Below are 18,141 nucleotides of genomic sequence, written 5' to 3'. Positions count from 1 at the left end.
TCATGGTGTTGCTACCTCTTCTTTTAAAAAAAAGATTTTATTTATTCATGAGACACAGAGAGAGATACACACAGACATAAGCGGAGGGAGAGGCAGGCTCTCTGCGGGGATTCTGATGTGGGACTCGATCCCAGGATCCCGGGATCACGACCTGAGCCAATTGAAGGCAGACGTTCAATCGCTGAGCCATCCAAGTGCCCCATGTTGCTACCTCTTGAAAGAAAAAGCAATTTGTGACCCAAAAGTTGGTCAGGACCAATATGTATGGATCATGCTAAAAATAGAAATAAACCTAACTTTCCGAGAGCTAACTACATGATAGTTAGATCATATGGGGAAATCAGCATGTCTATTATTAAAATAGAAAGCTGAGTGTTAGAACACAAATTTGGCACAGGAAGATCATGCAAGAAAAATTCTGAACATGAAAACAATAATTCTCCATTGAATAGGAAAATGATTTAATAGAATTTAATGTATTAACAAACCTGTAGTAGATTGTGAAAAAGGAAAATCCAGGCGGTGATAATATGAGAGACCCAATGGGAATATTCATATTTGAGCTATAAATCATTTAGATATAAATGATCCATAATACTTATTACAGAGCTTGGAGCAGCAACAGAAGTCACTGAAAGAAAAAGAGCAGGAAAAATTTCAAAGAGATTACTTTTGCCACAAAGTAGGTGTGTGTGTGTGTGTGTGTGTGTGTGTGTGTGTCTGTCTGCTTTAATCTAAATCAAATTAAAACTGTAGGAATGCTGGAGGTTTCTCAAGATGTTGTACTATTACCCCTCCAAAGAAGGCATTGCAAAATTTGAAGCTCCACATCCCTCATACAGAAACATTCTTGATAAGTCTCATTTTGGAAAGAGGAGTTCAAGAAGGAATGTAGAACATTAATTAAACGTTTGACTAATTATTCAAAATATATATAGCACCTCTCAAATGGAAACCATTGTTAGAAGTCTATGGGCTTTCAAAGGCTATGGCGCTTCAGGAAATGAGGCCGGACACTGTATAACCAAGCTGATAAGTAATAAGGCCATATACAAAGTAGAACCTAAAAGCTATCAAGAGTATGGAGCTGATTATGTCTGGCTTTGCACAATGGTTGTCTCAGTTTGGGTTTAGGGTTTGATTACATGTGGTTTACTAGAGAATTGATCATGTGAGGTACAGTAAGCAGGTGAAGAAGCGAGATAAGGAAGGGAGGAAAGTCAGTAGTTTGTTGACTAAAAAACTGGTCACCACTATGGCCAAATGGGCACTATCCTATCGAAAACCCTCTGAGAGACTGTATAGAATGTTCTCAGAATTGTCCCTCCGTGGGGCAGTACATATCTACCAACTGCCATCCTTCACTGACAGTTCCCCGGGCCCACTATGCAAGCACCGGGATGGGATGGCTGAGGTCAGAGAACGGCCAAGTCATCCCATCCCGGCCACCTGGTGATTCAATGCTTCCCTTGTGAGCAGGCCGAGGCATTTACACTTTACTCAGAGACCCGACCCGGTCATCGAGAGACTGGAGCAAGTGAGACGCCTACCCACAGCCGTGCTTTCTCCCGGGCATCTCTAAACTAATGGCCAGGCACCACATGTCGCGTGAGGTGGCTCCAGTTTGCTCTGCCACCATTCAGGTGTCGGGAGCTCCTCTTCCCGGAACTGAGACCTCAGGAACACGGCGCCCCTTCTGCGTCTTATCAGTAGTCACACGCACGGAGGTTAGACATGGTCTGGATGACAAATCTACTTTCTTCTAGATACCCAGACACAGGGAGCAATCTATATAGAGAGGTATGATTATGGGCCCGCAGAGTACACCCAGGGTGCAGCCCTGAACAGATTCATTTTCTTTAATTCATCTCTCTCCTTCTTAGCAGGAAAGTTTTCCAGACATGAAATTCTGCTTCTTTTTTGCCAACGAGTGTCTCTTGTGGATATTTCTACTCCCTTCCCCATCTCTGCCCGAGCACAGACTCCCAAGTGACATGTTACCTTTCCCTCTGAGCCACCAGTGGAAGCTAGAGACCTCTTCAGATTCTTGTTTCCTGACCCTGTCTGGTGCAGTTTCTTCCCTGGCAGTTTGAGCAGAAGGATTCTTCCAGAATCTGAGTTTTCACTGAGCTTCTTTTTTTTTTTTTTTTTTCATTTTCAGCCTTCCATCTGGACCCTAAAAGCTTTCCTTTTGCTTACTAAGATCCTGAAGCCATTCTGGCTTTAAGAAAATATTTGCCAAACACCTTCTATGATTTCAGGACCAACAGATGAAGACATCCTTCTTGTTTTCTCAGCGGAAATGAACTCAACACACAGCTCGGTTTAAATCAGTAGACATTTGTGGAGAATCTACTATGTACCAGATACTCTTTTTAGAGTTTGTGGATAATGTACGTGTAAGAATGTGTTCAGCTGTGAGTAAAAGAAGTCTACCCAGAGGGATCCCTGGGTGGTGCAGCGGTTTGGGCGCCTGCCTTTGGCCCAGGGCGCGATCCTGGAGACCCGGGATCGAATCCCACGTCGGGCTCCCGGTGCATGGAGCCTGCTTCTCCCTCTGCCTGTGTCTCTGCCTCTCTTTCTCTCTCTCTCTCTCTATGTGACTATCAAACAAAAAAACAAAAAAACAAAAAAAACAAAAAAAAGAAGTCTACCCAGAAGCTAGAAAGAAAGGCATACACTTATATCTTATAATTGTTTTTTCATAGATCTTAAAAGACCCTGCCAGGGAGTAAAGGAGATTGATAGCATGATGTCTGGCAGCAAGGGAAGGGACTGATAATTCACAACCCTGCAGTCACAGAAGTTCCAAAGAGGACATTATTTGGACATAGCAAATACTCCTCCAAATACTGCACCTCCCTCAGGGCATATGAGATTGAATTAAACTTAATTCACTATTTCTTGAATATATTTTGCAGTCAGTAATTATTATTAATCATAATAATGATTATTGACATTAAGGCTTTAAACTCTAAACAAAATGTAATCAATCTAGTTAGGAGTTAGATTTGGTACTGCAATGACATGAATTTCAAGCCCTTCTGTAAAATATGAAGAAATGTGCTCTTAGCATTCTGTGTAAAATAATTTTGTTAAATATATGGTACAATAATAAAAAAAAGACTGATCCCTAAATAAAATCAAGGTTCTTTAAGGAGGGAGGAAGGTGTGTTATATGTGTGTGGAAGCTGGATTTGATGTTGGTAAGACAACCAGTAGAGTTGGATAGGTTGATTTGGTACCTTTTCAAATATGGTTGGTTATTCCTTATAGTTTCCTATCACCTGCAAATATTTATAAACTTGTCTCTAATTTTCTTCAAGTAAAGAAAGAATCGTGACTAGTAATTCCAACACCTGAAGTTTTTTTCTTGAGGAAGGACTGATGTTTCTTCTGTTATATCTGCTGACTCTTCTTCATAGTGTCGTCCTTCCTTGTGTGTTTAGTTGTTTTGTGTGCTTCATTTTCTAGATTTCTTTAAAAGCTTACTTGAGGGAATATTTTTTGAAGTCTAGGATAAAGGAGAGCTCTTCCAGAAAGTATTTTCTTCTGCCACAGTACTGGGAAATTACCAGCCCAAAGTTAAACTGAATTCATAGTTTCAGGGAAATTTGGGGCTGCAAACACAGCCACCAAAGGGGGACTTAAAATGTTTTAATAAGGCATTCTAAAGTCCAGGTGCAGAACCCTTCTTGCTTAGGACTAAGGGTAGTGCTGGTTGCAATGAAATCTTCATGTGCATTAAATTTGTGAGGATTAAGGTAGGGTTACTGTTTAGGAAGTGACCTTGAATTAGGAGCTAATATTGTCGGGAAAGGTGCAGGGTGCTGTGGAGGTCTGAGCATAGCAGCAACAGTATAAATCAACCCAAAGAAGGAAGATCCAAAGCTATAGGTTTTAGTGAGAAGCAATGAACAACGTCCTGAAAGCAGCACCGAGGAACAAGACACTACCTTCTTATCTCCTGATAGAGTGATACAAGAGCTGGAGAGGGAAAAACCAGCCATCATTTGCCAGGGGTGTGGAAGCAGCCTCTCTAGGGAGAGAATCAGGCTTCCATTAGAGCAGGAAGTGAAGGGAACCTTCGGAGATGAGGCTGAAGACATAGGGCATTTTGCTAATGGTGGAATGTGCCTTCCAGAAGGCCAAAACAGGAGGTTTCAGGAGCTGGATAGGGAGAAAGGGACATGTAGGATGTGTTCAGTCTTATGAGTGTTAAAATGCAAGAGATAAGAAATGCGCTTGAGATTCCCCAGCTGCTTGTGGTAACCCACATAAATAGGCATTAAGGGCTTCATGAGATTAACGTTGACTGACTCAAGATATAGAGTGTTGGGGAGGCTGTGAGCATTAGGGGTGAGAAGGGTGTCTGCCTCCTTATTAACCCTTGATGATGAAGGTGAGGAAAACTGGAGCTGTGTAGCCTTGGTCCAAGTGTATGAGGCTCCCTTGAGGTCTCTGTTCTGGAAGCCTGCTGCCAGTTACCCTGAGCTTGCAGAAACATAGGACTAGCACTCGGAGGCACAAACTTGGGAAAACCTCACTCTGGCTACTAGAAGGGGTGGGGCATTAGCATTTAATCTACGCCCACTATGTGCTAGGCTGTGCTTCTCGTGTATGTTATCAAATGTAATCACTACAGCATCTGTACTTAGCAGATGTGAAGACACATCTTTGATGCTCCATAGGTGTGTTTAATGGCTTATTTTCCAACCATGCTCAGCAGATTCTGCACTGTGGAATAGAATTCCAGATTGGTAGGAGGGTAGTGACATCAGAGCTCTAGGATTTTGTGGGAACAGTGCAGGTGTACCCTTTACCCTCCATCAGCTCCTATAAGACAAGTGTTTTTAGGACCCTAAAATGAGAGCGGTTTTGGTGGGCAGGCTGAAGAATCTATGTGTCCCATCATCATGACAAAATATTTGTTGTCCTCCAAAGGTACAGCCTTAAAATACCCTCCTCCAACACAAGCCGGTCTTAAAAAATCAGACGTTTCTCAAAAATACACAATCGGGAATTTTCCTGTAGGAGCTGTTATCTTCAAGTGCATCAAGACATGGAAACTTGGCAGCTAGAAAAATTTATATACTTTTTAAAGTATATTCCATGGACAGCACAAGGAAATGATTGAAGCAAAAGAGAGCATAGCACAGGGCACATTGATCATTTGTGGTTTTCTGAACTTCTCTTGTTGGAGAAATAATCCATTGTCATGTGACATTTGGGGGGAAGGTTCTCAGGAGGGTGTCTGTCCATTTGGGAACGCAGTGGATCACCGGCATATTTTGCAGCTGAAAGCACAAAGTTTCATATGTAATATGCAGGCAATCTGGATAAGATTTATGATTTTTTAAAAATTTCTCAATTTCATTTCCAATGCTAGATTTGTAGGCATTCCTATGGGATATATTTCTCTTCTCAATGTAACAGCACAATAATTTTAGCCTAAATAATTATTCAATTTAAATAATTTGCTTATGCAGAGGGATCGATGAAATGCAAATAAGCATGTTCCCTAATTTTCATGTTCCCTGTCCACCTTCACCTTAGGGCACTACATATAGTTGCAAACTGCAAAGCCTTTCATCGAAACAAGCCCCAAGCAGGTTTTCAAAGGCCGATGTAGTAAAGCAGGTGTAGGTTCAACAGGACGTTGGGGGGGGGGGGGGGGGCGGGGATCATAACTTAGAGTTCAGGAGTGCCTGAAATGGCGACAAGGGGAAATTACAGGCAAGGACTGTTTCTATCTTCCTCTCTCCACAGTTATCCCGCAGAGTGACACAGAGCAAGCCAGGGAGCTCACGTTCCGACACCGCGCGGAACCGAACCGCCTCCTTCCCGACCCTCTTCTCTGGGCGGGAGGCTGCCTGAGCGGCCCCGTAGCTCTTCTCCGCCGCGCAAGTGCGCGTAAAGTCGTATTTCCATCTACACGCTGATCCGTTCACCCATCCAGGCGTATTTACACGGTCAGGGCACACCGGCCGAAAAGCTGTGCGCGTGTGCCTGTGCGCGGCCCCCGCTGCCCCGCGCCCCGGCGCTGCGCTGGGTCGGCTTCGGGTCCCCACGGCGGGAGCGCATCTCGGGGCGACACCTGCCGCCCGGCCGCCCCGGCCCCGCCCGGCCCGCGCGGGCGCCTCGGAGCGACCTGGGGACGCCGGCTCCTCGCGGCACCCGGGTGGCAGCACGCGGGGGGGGGGGGGGGGGAGGGCGGCGCCGCCAGCCGCCTCCACTGGGGGAGCTCAGCCGGGGCCTCGAGGGGGGAGACAAAATCACGGAGCCTCCCTCCCCTTTTTAGATATTCAATAGTTCCCCCTAAAAGAGCCACCTGCCCTGTCCGCCTGTGGATCCGCTGTCTGGGCGCACCTGGCCCTAGGGAGCCCTCAGACGCCCAGCAAAGTTTGCTCCCCACGTGTCCACTCGACTCGTCTGCCAGTGTGGACGGGAGGGGGGTGGCTGGTCAGCTCGGCGGCCAGGTGCGCCGCAGAGCCCGCTGGCGTCAACGGGTCGGGTCGGCCCGGGCCCGGAGGGGGCAAACCTGGGTGCCGGGCGACCGCGAGGTCAGCGCGCAGGACTCCCGGTGGTGTCGCGGGGCCACGGTGGGGCGCCGCCCCCAGGCGCACGCAGAGTTACAGCTAGGGACCAGTTAAGGAACCCCCCGCTGAGTCTTCCGAGGGTCCTGGCCACTGGTGGGGTCTGCAGTCCCCCCCTCCCGGCCCCCCCGGGCCCGTCGGCCCGTCCTGCCATGCGCCCCCGGACCCGTCCCCGCCCCCACGCCCCCCGCCCCCATACCCCCCGGGCCCGCCCCTCGCCCCCCCGCCCCCCATGCCCCCCCGGGCCCGCCCCTCGCCCCCCATGCCCCCCCGGGCCCGTCGGCCCGCCCCCCGCCCCCCCGCGCGGCGCCCCGACTCCCGCCCCGCGGCGGCCGGCACTGCAGCACGGCGGGGGCGGGGGCGGGAGCGGGCGGGGGGGCCGCGGCGCGCCCGCCCGAGCACTTTCCCGCCCCTCCCTTCGCCGCTGACACGCTCGGCGGAGTCGCCAGTCCGCGCGCTGCCGGCGAGAGGGGCGGACGGAGGCGGCCCGGGGAGCGAGCGGGGCCGGGATCCCGGCGGCGGGAGCGGTGAGTGGGGCCCGCGGCGGCCGTGCGGGGCGGGGAGCCGGGAGCCGGGAGCCGGGCGCCCGGCGGGAACTTCCGCAGCCTCGTGGAGCGCACGTTCGCCCGCGTGCCCCGAGGAGGCGGCTGCAGGCACCTGGCGGGGCCCGCGGGCGCTTGCTGGGGCGGGACCGGGAGGTCGGGGTGAAGCAGAGCGGGGCCCGGGGGCCCTCCCGGGTGCTCGGCGGCCGCGGTCGCACGGGAGCCGGGGCCGGAGTCCCTTCGAGCCGCTCCAGCCCCGCCGGGCGTGCGACCGGCGTCCGCGCCGCAGCTGCGGGCTCAGCTCCCGGGCTGGATCCCGCTGCGGGCGCGCGGCCGGTGGGGAGCAGAGGCGGGCGGCCCCGCGCCCAGCCAGCCCGACCGACACCCCGGGGTCAGGGGCCGTCGCGCGTCCGCGGGGCCGCGTCCGGGGTGTGCGCGGGCCGGGGCCGGGGCCGGGGCCGGGGCCGGGGCCGGGGGCGGAGCACAGCACCGGGAGTCCCGTGGCCGGGCCGCCCCGGGACCCGGGGCTCCCTCCCGCCGAGCGCCCCCGCGTCCCTCGGGGCCGTCGGCCGCTCCCGCTCCGCCCGGGCTCTGCGGCTGGGCCCTGCGGCTCGCGGCCGTCCTGCGGGATGCGCAGCGCGCTGACGGACTTGGGCAGCGGCGCCCCCGGCCGGCGCACAACCCCGGCACCTGGGGCGCCCGCGGGCGGCGCGGGGGGGAGTCACGGGGGGCGGCGGCGGGAGGGGCGCTCGCGTCACCGCTGCGTGGGCCCGAGTGCGGGGCGGGGCGGGGCGGCGGGGGTCGGGGCGCGCGTGCGTCAGGGGCTGCGGGTGGCGGGGAGGCCCGGGGCGGCCGCGCGGTGCTCCGCGGGGGGGGCCCGGGGCAGGCCGGGGGGGGGGGGTCCGGGGGAAGCCCGGGGAGGGGTCCGGGGGCGGCCGCGCGGTGCTCCGCGGGGGGGGCCCGGGGAAGGCCGGGGGGTTCCGGGGGAAGCCCGGGGAGGGGTCCGGGGGCCGCCGCGCGGTGCTCCGGGGGGGGTCCGGGGGAGGCCGTTGGGGGGGCCCGAGGGAGGCCGGAGGTCCGGGGGAAGCCGAGGGGGGCGGTCCGGGGGAGGCCGCGAGGTACTCCGCGGGGGGGGGGGGGCCCGGGGGAAGCCCGGGGGAGGCCGCGAGGTGCTCCGCGGGGGGGGCCCGGGGGAGGCCGGGGGGGGGTCCGGGGGAAGCCCGAGGGGGGTCCGGGGGAGGCAGCGAGGTGCTCCGCGGGGGGGGCCCGGGGGCGGCCGCGCGGTGCTGGGGGGGCGGCGGTCCGGGGGAAGCCCGGGGGGGGCCCGAGGGAGGCCGGGGGAAGCCCGGGAAGGGGTCCGGGGGCGGCCGCGCGGTGCTCCGCAGTGCGCAGCAGCGGGGCGCCGTGTCAGCCGCCCCCGCAGGGGCGCAGCGATGGCCTCGGCCGCGCCCCCTCCTGAGCGCCTGGCTGGCGGCTCCAGCCGAATTCCCGGTCTTATCCCGGAGCAGAGCCTGCGTGGGTCTCCCGGGCCGCCAGCTCTCTCGGCACGCCCCGAAGGGCCTCGCGCCCGGGACCCGTCTGCTGTGAAAGCTGCGGGGCTGGGGTCCCCGAGACTCGGCGGGGCGCCCCTTCCTCGCCAGGAGGCCCGCCCGGGGCGGCCAGGTGGGGCGGCCAGGTGGGCCTGCGGAGCCGGCGCTGCACGCCTCTCTCCTGCCACGAAATGTGTGCTGAGAGCGCTTCCCGGTAGAAAATAAAAAGCCCAATCCACGCGTTAGTTTTTGGAAGGAACCCCGCCTTCTGGAAGCCTCCGGGCATAGACTTCTCCACTGGCTTTGCTGAATGAGTCCAAAGCTGCATGATGTGTGGCGGAAGGATTGGAAGGGGGAGGTGGAGGGAAGGCAGCAAGGCCAGAGGGAAGGCAGTCATGGGAGAGCCCAGAGACAAAGATTCTCACCCCCCGCCCAGGCATTAGTGACTTGCCCTCTCGGGTTCATTCCCCACATTTGGCAAATGTGGAAAAGAGCTCAGACGAGCTTTTATTACAAAGTTTTTTTTTTTAATTTTTTATTGGAGTTCGATTTGCCAACATATAGCATAACACCCAGTGCTCATCCCGCCAAGTGCCCCCCTCAGTGCCCATCACCCAGTGACCCCCAGCCCCCGCCCACCTCTCCTTCCACCACCCCTTGTTCGTGTCCCAGAGTTAGGAGTCTCATGTTTACAAAGTTGTTTTGAAGACAAAAGATGATGGTCTCAGCTTTGTGCCTACAAATTATCTATGAATGGAAAAGATTATGAAACACAGTCCCTTTAAGGGAAAAAGAAAACAGTTTTACCTTTTAAAAAATTCTGGAGACATACACCAGTGCTGTTCCTTTAATGAAATTTAGCCTTCAATGTCAGCAAATGCAGACAATAGACTTTTCCTAACAGCCTTATATAGAATCAGATGCCATTAAGCTGCTGTCTGGAGGAGGTGGGGGGGCGGGGGAAGCTCTGGATTACATCTGAGTGTTTTTGGTCATGTAGTAGAGAAAGCAAATTCATTTTTCATGACCTGATGACAGTCCAAGTTGCTTCTCTGGTGCGAGCAGCAGCCTAGCCTCAGAGCTTTTAGGTAAAAATTCTTCTCATTATTAACCCAGTCATATTCCTTAAGTGTGGAGGGTGCCTCAGAAAACAAGGTACAGTTTCCAGCCTTAAGGAGAGTACCACAAAGGGTATCATAATGTGCCAGATATCACGGGACCACTCAAGGCAGATTTGTCAAACTGCCTTGCTACCACTCAGCGTCGCTCCTCCTACACGGTGGCAGGTAGTCTATGAATGGTTAAAGTTAGGACACCCTTTGAATCCTGAGCGGCTGTCTCAGGGGACAGCCTACCCTGCAGCCGTGCTGCTTCTCCGTGTTGCGGTGCCTTTTGTCTGACCCACGGTTCACAATAGTATATCCTTGTGCACACTTAACACGAACTCATCTAGGTCAGGTCTGCAGTAAACCTAAGAGAGACAGTCCCCTGTCTGTGTGTGGTTTTGGCACAATATTGCCAAATTGCCTTTGCTTTTGCTTTGCTTTTTCAATTCTGCCCTATGGAGCAACCAGTGTAAATGTTGTGGTGAATTGATTTTGGAGCTCCTTTCTTTATTTGACACAGATGAAAGAACAGTGGGAGGTCAAGTTACTATTTTAATTCTTGCTGGAAATATGGTCCTAGTGGTGTATAAAGGCACCACTTATTTTTATCACAAACACCCCTTGTAATTAGGGACACTTGGTACTAGTTGCGTATCATCATGGGTTCCCCTGGTGGGAAGAATTGAACCAGATGAAATAAAGGGAGGGCAATGGACTGGATGGTTTGGTACCTTCTGGTTCTAATATTCGTTCCCTCCATGAAATACAGGAATATATGATGAGCTATATTTAATTTTATTTTTTAAAATTATAATTCCAGTATAGTTCATATTCAAGGTATATTAGCTTCAGGTGTACAATATAGTGATTCAACAGTTCTATACGTTACTCAGTCTCCTCATGATAAGTGTGCTCTTTGTCTCCATCACCTTTCACTCACCTTCCACCCGCCTGTCCTCTGGTAACCACTAGTTTGTTCTAGACAAACTAGACTGTAAATTCAAATTAAACTCTGTAAATTCAAGAGTCCACTTTTTGTCTCTTTTTTTCTTTATTCGTTTTGTTTCTTAAATTCCACATATGAGTGAAATCATATGATATTTATCTTTCTCTGACTGACTTATTTAACTTAGCATTATATACTCTAGCTCCACCCACGTTGTTGCAGATGGCAAGATTTTATTCTTTTTATGGCTGCATAATATTCCATTGTATATATACTACATCTTCTTTATTCATTGATGGGTTATATTTTAAATTTGAACTTTGCTGATAGGTAGAATATAAGAAGTGTTTTTTATTAACTCATTTTGTAATTATACATGGAACTATGGGCTCTGTTTTTGTAGAATAATAGATCTGTTAGATTTTGTATTATGTCATTATGATTATGGATTGAAACATTTTTAAAAGACCAAATTTGAAAAATAATAATCTCAGTTTGCTAATCTCAGTTAAAATAGATATGCAGATGAATTTAACATGACTATTTTATTTTATAAGTTGTCATTTTTAAAATATTTTACTTACTTATTCATGAGAGACACAGAGAGAGGGGCAGAGACACAGGCAGAGGGAGAAGCAGGGTCCCTGTGGGGAGCCCTATGCAGGACTCAGTCCCAGGACCCCGGGATCATACCCTGAGCTGAAGGCGGACGCTCAGCCACTGAACCACCCAGGTGTCCCTTATAAGATGTTATTTTTAAGTAATCTCTATATCCAATGTGGGGCTCAGACTTACAACCCCAAGATCAAGAGTTGCATGGTCTACTGACTGAGCCAGACGGATGCCTCAACCTGACAAATTTTGAATGCTTTCTGTTGAGCACCCAGTATACACCATGGCTGTTATATCATTTCCTGTGCCCAGTATGTACTGCAAATGATTAAGGCTGGAAACTAAGAACTACATTAATGGGCTTTAGTCTTCTCATAGCACTTGGGTCCTCTTATAACACAAGAGCACAGTGAGATTTATGACTAATTAGACAAAGTGCTTTTTCTTGTTATTTGTTATTCTTTGAAAATATTATGAATTAGACTCTTAGTATAGCCGAATCCTTGGATGGTTCTTAGTAGTCCTGTGTATCATACTTTCCTGGGGAGCTTATTCAAATAGAGATGTCTGAGCTTCACGCTAGGTATTCTAAATGAGTAGTTCCATGGGTGAGCCCAGAATATGCTGTTTATCAAGCTCTGCCAAGTAAGTTATATGTCATCATTAGTGGTCTACACTTGCAAGAGTACTTGAACTAGCACTTGAAGCGTGACAGGGACCCAGAACACATGAGCTCTCTAGGCTGTGTTGCTCTCTTCACTATTTATTGAGTCTCTACTTGAAGCTCTCAGAGAAGTCATCTTCCAACTGGCAAGACAGACATAACGACGACTAAGTTCTGTGGTAGGAGTCAGGGGGCCGAGTGAGTGAGATAGGTGGTTGGAAAGAACCCTGTGGAGACAGTTATGGAGATGGTATCACAGAAGGAAGGGCATAGGCAGAAGGAGCAGCATTTACAACACGTTGCTCTGGCAGCAGAAAGGCTGAAAACCTTAGCATGGCCTTCAGAGCTCTGAATGGTCTGGCCCCTGCTCACTTCTGTAGCTTCATTTTGTTTAACCTCCAAACCGTTCCCATCCTAGCAACCTTCAAACATCAGCCCTGTCCTGCTACAGCAACCTCATCACCCGCTTCACCCTACCACCACCGTATTAACTCCCGATGCTCTTTGTCCTTCGCTCATCTTCCCTTTCTGGGGCAGCTTCCCAACCCTCTGAGGTGAAAATTCTTTCTTTTCTCACAGTGTTCTTTTCTTTATAAATGAGGCTGTTGGAGAAAAATGGGATACTCCATAAACTTGAATTCAGGTTAATAAAACATTTCATAATCTATGTATGTCTCATATATTACATGGGACATACTTATATTAAAATGTTATTTGTTGTTTGTATGAAATTTAAATTTATCCAGGCATCCTGTATTTTCATTTGCTGAATGTGGAAACTCTGTTTTTAAAGCTCATTTTACCATTTTTTTAAAAAGTAAGATTGTTTCATTTCTATCTTTCTATCCTGACTGAACTAATACTCCAAGAGGCCAAGGACAGAATTAGAGATAGGTTATTGTTTTCTCTTGCTGTTTATCCCTAGTGCCTAAAACAGTACTTGGAGCATAGTAAGAGCTCAGTAAATTTCATCAGATGGATGAGCTGTTTGAGAAAAATGGTGTAACCATGGGCAAGTTTCTTAATCTCTTAGAGTCTTAATTTCTTCAGCTGTAGAAAGATGATTTTTATATCTACTTTTAAGATTATGTGAAAAGGGTAATAGAGAAATAGAGAAAACATAACATTCCTAACGTGTTGCTTTGCAGGCACTGTACTGTAAAAGATGTCTTTTCTCTTTAATCAGTATTTGTTTTCTTTTTTTTTCAGTATTTGTTTTATAACATTAAGGGATTCCTTCCTTAATATAAGACACCCTGCTTCCTTTTCATTATAATGCAGTCCTGTAAGTAGTCAAATGTTTCCTGAATATTTGTCAAATGCAAGGTACTCTGGAGATTGAGCTGTGTAGTCACAGAGGTCCTGTTCTCAAGGAACACCAATCTGTGGGATGATAACACTGAGGGCTGGTTCATGGGCCTTCGATGTGCACGGCCTCATCGGTCCTGACGTTTAGAAGAAAGACCTCGTGTTTGGTTTATGCCCTGCCCTCACATCTTGACATTTTTTGAGCTAAGGGGCCCCACATTTTCCTTTTGTCAGTTATTGGCGAATCCTGGGAACCTATGCATGTTTGTACATAGCGTGTGCATGTAGCTTATTATATAGTCTTTATAATGACACTAGGCCTTTCATTACTCAGAGAACTTGTGACTTTCCATTACATGGCTTATAATTGACTGAACCAAGATCAATGTCTTTTCCAGTATACCATGATGGCCTACACCTGATTACAGCCATCCAGTGTGGTCTAGATCGGGAGCTTTGAAAGAACTAGGGTTAGTTCTCCTACTCTTGGGCCATTTCCGTGGACCTTCCCTCCCTGTCACTGCTCCTGGGATTGCTGAGAGACTGCAGCTTTAAACTTCTTTGTAGGAACACCAGGAACACTAGTGATGTATTTTAGACTCTGTGCCAGTATTCTGGTTTTTAAATCTGCAGATCCACACAAGATAGTGATCTCGGGGGTGGGGGTTGAAATTTTTCTAGCAGAAATATCTGCAATGTTTGTTCTTTGCTTTAAGTTACCCAGCTGAGTCATGCAGCATAGGAACCTCTGCAGCAGGGAACAGCCATGCATTTTGGCTGTGGGTAGAGAAGGTGACCCACTTTGTCATTTCAAGCTCTGACTAGCTTGCTTTGAAATCTCATTTTAATATTACTCTTTAGTAATGCTAAGTATGCCATTTTTTCTTTTTAAAAAATCTTTGTGCTTATGTGTGTTTGCATTTAAGAAGTGACATTCCAATAATTCCATTGGGGCTTTCTCATATTTGCCTTCACACTATTATTATTTTCAACATGTGACAGTATGCTCCAGTTAATGCACACTAAACACATTATAAGCTGTATTGAACACAAAAGTAATTTAAGTATCCAGTATTATTTTTTGAAGTAACCCACTAAATTGGCAGCCAGGGTTTCCTGTTGGCCACATATGCAGACCCAGACTGGTGTCCACAGTCATTTCCCTGGTTCTGTTCCTACCTCAATTGTGGATTCCCAGTCTGCTGCTAAGATTCTTCACTATTTCTTTGAGCTTGCAGGGATAATTCCTGTGGTCCTTGCCTCTACTTCCCTGCAGCAGCATCCCACAGTGTTTTAGAGCATGCTTCCCATTGCCCAGAATGCCCCGGGCTCCAGTATTGTAGAACCTCCCTGTGCTACTGTGTGCTCTTACTGTCCCTAGAGAGTTTAGGGGATGTATGAATGTTTGGGGCTGGTGAGAATCACTTCAAGCGACACAACATCCTGTATTCACAATCATTTGTCCCTTCCGACTCTAGCCCATTATCTTAACACCATAAATAGGGGCTCTCAGATTGTCTTCTGCTTGGACTGAGCTCTTCACTGGGAGATTTCTTGGTCTCTCCCTTCCAGACATGCTCAGAAGGATCAGAATATTAAGATAAATCAGGAGAATTTTGCACAGGATGTTCTGTGCATGTTATTGGTGGTAGCAAAAAATTAAAAATAATCTAAATGTCCATCAGAGGGTAATCAGATCAATTATGGCTTATCTAAATAATGAAATACTACACAGATATTGTATGTACTGACATGGAAATATCTTGAAGGTAAGTTATTAATTAAAAATACAAAAAAAATACAACATTTATTGACCAGAATATGTCATATGTCTCTATTAAAAAATTAAATTACATTAAAAAGTCTGGAAGGACAAAGACCAAACTCTTATCTTTTGAGGATAAGATGGAGAGGACCTGACACTATTTACCTTACATATTTCTGAATTATTTGAGTTTTCAACAATAATTGCATACTACTTTTATAATTAAGGCATTAGTAAATTTGGTAAAAATTAGTTTCAAGTTGCCTATGTGATGATGTTTCTCAATATGTGTAGATATGAATGTTTTAGTGGCTAAAATGCCATGCCAGTTTTTCCCATGGATATTTTTTTAGCTCACAACTCTGGAAGGTAATTGAGGTTGTAAGAACATAAATTATTGTGGTGCTCAATAAAGCTGTTTTCATTTTGAATGAAAAAGAAAGGAACTCACCTATAAACATCCAGTACAGCGGACCCTGAGAAGAACTGTGCATTGCTGACTTAGGTTGTTAAAGTCCAGGATCTCTTCTCCATCTCCCATCTCTGTTCTCAATAAATCTTATATGTCTAGTGGCTGTCAAAAGCCTGTATTGCTACTCAGAATGTTTTGCTTTTAGGGACATTTTTCATCCTATGGCTGTGGACTTGAGGAGATTGGAGATGGACAATTTTTATCTTCTCTTCCATTGGTCTGCAATGTTCTCCCTCCCAACACTCTTCCTCCCCCCCCCCCCCCCACTCTCAGCATATGCTCACTCAGGGGAAAGGCCCCTACCTGCCTGTCAAACCCCAGCTTAAAACCTCACACACCACCACAGCAGAATTTGGGCTCCTTTGTTTCCCCCAACCCCCTTGCAGCCACCACCATCATAGTGCTTCTCACACTTTGATGTTGTGGCTCTCTACACGTTTCCCCACTAGATTCTGAGTCCCTTGAGCCTTAAGGGGAAGAGGCCAAGTCACTGAGATCTTTATAACTCCCAAGTGCTGGACACATCAGGGCTGAACACGTTAAATATTTATTAAGCCTTTTTCATGGAAGTATAATATACAGAGATAAAAAGTGTACATGTTAAAAAAGGTGTAGCTGAGTTGACTTTCACAAAGTGAACACATCTCTTTAACCAACACCCAGACCATGACAGGGATTCTAGTATTCTAGAAGCACTTTTTGTGTGTCTGCTAGTCATAGCCTCCTTCTGGAGGTGCCTAACAGTTCTCCTTGTCCTGCTCAGATGCCTATTTTTTTCATGCCCAGTGTCTGGGAAACTGCTTGTCAGAGCCTCCTCACTGTTGATGGTCAGAGCATCATGACCATTCCCAGACAGGCTGCTACCTCCAGGCGGCCAAACTCTCAGTCCACACAATGCCAGGAGGAGAAAACAGTCCCCCACTCTTCTGGGTTCCACTTATGACTTGAGTCTAAGTCCCTCATGAGCAATTCTGTCATTTGACCTCCACTTTTATCAGATTGGATAAGTTTCCTTGTTTATGATTGGCTAAAATTTTTTATGAATGTGTATAGAATTTCAACCAATGCTCTTAAGTCTCTGATTCATCACAAAATAATTTATTTTTAATAAAGGCCAAGAATTTTATTTCTTCCTATGTCAATTTTAGTAAGCTGTGTTTTAAAAAAAAAGAAATTTGTCAATTTTAATCCAGGTTGTCAAATATAATGCATAGTTATTTAAGATCACTGGTTTTTATTTTGTGAACTCTGTGATTCTTGTATTTAATTGTATTTTCTTCATTGCTTTGGATACTTAGTTCAGTCAATTTTGTATATAGATTCTAGAAACTTCAGAGTCGGGATTCCTGGGTGGCTCAGCAGTTTGGACCAGAGCCTGATCCTGGAGACCCGGGATCGAGTCCCACATCAGGCTCCCTGCATGGAACCTGCTTCTCCCTCTGCCTGTGTCTCTGCCTCTCTCTCTCTCTCTCTCTCTCTCTCTCTGTGTGTGTCTCTCATGAATAAATAAATAAAATCTTAAAAAAAAGAAACTTCAAAGTAATGTGGCATTATCTGTAGATCATTTAAAAATGTATATGAATTATTTAAAATGTATTCCTATCTCATTAGAATGTGGAATCATTGCCTCTGGTTATTTGCAAACTTTTAAACTCATTATTTCTTTTATTTGCCATTAAACCAGCCCTCAAAATATCAGAACATTAGTAACTAGATAGAATGACATATATTTAGTTACTTTTACAAACATCTGTATGATAGGCAGGTTTATAGAGGATTCCAGTTTCTTTGAAAGCAAGTGTCGATAAAAATGAATTACTCATGGGTTTACTGTGGATCTACTGGTTATTTAATGTATATGTGTTTGTAATCTGAACAGATAAATGAACCATGATTTGAATTTTGATGACAAGGTTTTTTTTAATAATAAATTTATTTTTTTATTGGTGTTCAATTTGCCAACATACAGAATAACACCCAGTGCTCATCCTGTCAAGTGCCCCCCTCAATGCCCATCACCCGTTCACCCCCACCCCTCGCCCTCCTCCCCTTCCACCACCCCTAGTTCATTTCCCAGAGTTAGGAGTCTTTATGTTCTGTCTCCCTTTCTGATATTTCCTACCCATTTCTTCTCCCTTCCATTCTATTCCCTTTCACTATTATTTATATTCCCCAAATGAATGAGAACATATAATGTTTGTCCTTCTCCGATTGACTCATTTCACTCAGCATAATACCCTCCAGTTCCATCCACATTGAAGCAAATGGTGGGTATTTGTCATTTCTAATGGCTGAGTAATATTCCATTGTATACATAAACCACATCTTCTTTATCCATTCATCTTTCGATGGACACCGAGGCTCCTTCCACAGTTTGGCTATTGTGGACATTGCTGCTAGAAACATTGGTGGGGGGGCGGGCAGGTGTCCTGGCGTTTCATTGCATCTGTATCTTTGGGGTAAATCCCCAACAGTGCAATTGCTGGGTCATAGGGCAGCTCTATTTTTAACTCTTTGAGGACCCTCCACACAGTTTTCCAGAGTGGCTGCACCAGTTCACATTCCCACCAACAGTGTAAAAGGGTTCCCTTTTCTCTGCAT

General features: G+C 47.7%; 1 protein-coding gene and 1 long non-coding RNA gene across 2 annotated transcripts in view; both read left to right on the top strand.

Annotated features, from left to right (window-relative positions):
• Positions 1-953: 953 nt before the first annotated feature.
• Positions 954-3,183, top strand: LOC140615029 (uncharacterized). Its single transcript, XR_012015704.1, has 3 exons — positions 954-1,800; positions 2,262-2,417; positions 2,709-3,183. It is a non-coding gene; the product is annotated as an uncharacterized lncRNA (long non-coding RNA).
• Positions 3,184-6,984: 3,801 nt separating this feature from the next.
• SV2C (synaptic vesicle glycoprotein 2C) overlaps positions 6,985-18,141 on the top strand; it is a 208,532-nt gene continuing 197,375 nt past the window's right edge. Inside the window, exon 1 of the mRNA XM_072794651.1 lies at positions 6,985-7,123. The gene's annotated coding sequence lies outside the window, so the exon portion shown is untranslated. The remainder of the gene's footprint in view (positions 7,124-18,141) is intronic.

This window comes from Canis lupus, chromosome 2 (assembly GCF_048164855.1).
Source record: "Canis lupus baileyi chromosome 2, mCanLup2.hap1, whole genome shotgun sequence".
Lineage (NCBI taxonomy): Eukaryota > Metazoa > Chordata > Mammalia > Carnivora > Canidae > Canis > Canis lupus.
The sequence above is the reverse complement of the archived record's forward strand: the minus strand, read 5'-3'. Positions and strand labels throughout refer to the sequence as shown.